Below are 2,724 nucleotides of genomic sequence, written 5' to 3' on the forward strand. Positions count from 1 at the left end.
GTTTCAGCAGTAAAAACAAATTACTTTTGCACAGAAATGGTTTGCACAAATAGTGTTTAACTATAAGACAGAAAAAGAAGGTCATTGAGAAACTTCCTCTTTCTTATTCTTTGCTCTATTAATCAAGAAATTTCCTCATTTGCTTACTACCTAGTGATACCATGTCCTGCCTGGTGTTCTATCAGGGTCTACAGCAGCTATTCCAAGCCAAGCATCCTTCATTCTACAGCTACATGGAGCTTGATCTCTGTACCAGAGCTTACCACCCAGCCCACAGAGGCATTGTTTACCACCAGTGCACTGCAGATGTGCAGCCCTGGTGACTTCTTCAACCATCAGATGCTCCCTCCATGTATCCCAAAACACATGCAAATAACATGACATGGCATGGGAAAAGGCTGGGATGCACTGGTTTGAGTCTTATTTTTTAGAGTGCAATTTGAGGCCAAAAACCTATTCTGAGAAGCAATATTAGAGAAATGAAATACCAAGTTCTATTTTACATTAAAAATAAGAGTAAGCATACAGTCTTGACAAAGATTTTACTTAAGAAGGAACTTTTTACCTTATGTTTGGTGTTTCCAAAGACCAAAAATGGACTTAGAAAGCACTGTTATCTACACTTAAGTATACAGCCATTCTTGGCCACTCATTCCCATGAGAAAACTTTACACAGGAAATCTCACTTACACTCATTTCTAATCCATCCACCTAGAAGAGGAAGTGTTCTCTTCTGTGGGTGCCACTGCAGAAGGGAGGGTACTTCTAATTGGTTAACTCAGTAAAAAGTCATTTAATGTGTCTGTGTCTGTGTCTGTGTCTGTGTCTGTGTCTGTGTGTGTAAACGAGAGAGAGAAAGACAGAGTGAAGGGAGGGAGAAATTTGAAGATTGATGTACTATTTTAAGTACAACCAGATATCCTTTGCAAAGAACTGAAAAGGAGAGGGTATGAAAGTAAGAAACGCAACTGGGATGTTAGAGGCATTATCTCTGAAAGCAGAATGGTTCAATTAAATACCACAGCTCACCAAGGAGAGATGTCTCTAATGGGAAGCCCACTTGTTGGTGGAGGGTTGGCAATTCACTCCATGTACAAACTCCATATGACTCACTGCTTAGCCAGATCCTGGCCCCCAGAGAGCTCATTCTGAAGTTGTTTGGGTGATTTATTAGTTCCTAGATCCCTCTGAATCTAAACTTGAACCTCTAGAGATACCTGAAAGTGGTAATATTCCCTTCCTTGTTTCTCTCGAAGTAAGATGAGTTGGACAAATTATATTGGGGATTAAAAAGTTACCTGTATCCTTGAAGGAACTATACTTCAAGTACACCAATCAATCTCCAGGAAAGTTAAAGAAGGCTATACTACAGGCTTAAAAAAAAAGAACAGTAAATTTTGATTCGTTTGAAAAAGAAATTCAAATTATGTGAAAGGATAAGACTAGCATTAAGTTTTGGATAACTGAACTTATGAGAATATGGGCAACATCCATATTTGGTTTTTTAAGTCTCAATTTCCTCAACTGTAAAATCAAGTAAAAATGATGCATCTTTTATATTTTTGTGAATGTTAGATGAATTAATGTATGCAAATATCCCAGCAAACTCTATGATAAGTAGTTAGTATTCAAAAGGTATTTGCTTAAAAAGTAAGACAAATCAGAATAATAAATAAAATGAAGATACACCAAGAACTTACTTGAAAACCAGAGCTACTTCTACCAGTGTCAGAGTCTCTCTTGGTGAATCTACACAATAATCAAAATGCATTATTATTAATGGTGAAATCCAGCTTTTTCCACAATTTTCAAACTAGAAAACCATTTTCTAACCAATTTCAGAATATGTGTGTGTGTGTGTGTAAAACAACTACTCAGAGCAGTAGCCAAAATTCTTTTTTTTTTTTTCATTATTTTTTTAAGTGGGGCAGGGGAGGTAATTAGGGTTATTCATTTATTTATTTTTTTAATGGAAGTAATGGGGATCAAATCTGGGACTTCATGCATACTAAGCATGTGCTCTACCACTGAGCTGTACCCACCCCCTCTAGTAGTCCAAATTCTTGAAGAAATCATGCAGTTGTTTCAGTTTCTTGTACATGTTTGTTCTTTCCATCCAGCTTTTCCCTACACCCCTGAAACCATTCCTTTCTAGCCTGAGTCTCACATTATTAATAAATATAGTAAACATTTTTCCAGTCTTAGTTGGATCTCTTCTGAAAGTTGAAAATGTGTACATTATCTCACTTCCTGTCATTGATACCACAATTTCCTTGTTTTGTTTTTTTAATTGTATGAAGAACACTTAGCATGAGATCTCTGCTGCTAAGTTTTGAAGCGCATAGCACAGTACTGTTAACTAGATACAGAGTGTTGCACACCAGGTTCTAGAGCTACTTGTCTTACAAACTGACACTTTCTTTTGACACTTTCTTTCCATTAAACAACTCTTCTTCAACCCTCCTCCCAGTCCCTGGCAACCACCATCTGGCTCTGTTTCTATGACCGACTATTTCAGATACATCACAGGAGTAGAATAACACACCAGTTGTCCCTCTAGGGCTGGCCTATATCACCCATCATAATATCCCCCAGGTTCACCCGTGGTTTCACGCATGGCAAGATTTCCTTCTGTTTTAAGCCCAAGTGATATTTAACTCTATGTACCCATCACGTTTTCTTTATCCATCGATCCAATGATGGACATTTAGGTTGTTTTTATGT

Source organism: Vicugna pacos, unplaced genomic scaffold (genome assembly GCF_048564905.1).
Source record: "Vicugna pacos unplaced genomic scaffold, VicPac4 scaffold_21, whole genome shotgun sequence".
In the NCBI taxonomy this organism is placed as follows: domain Eukaryota; kingdom Metazoa; phylum Chordata; class Mammalia; order Artiodactyla; family Camelidae; genus Vicugna; species Vicugna pacos.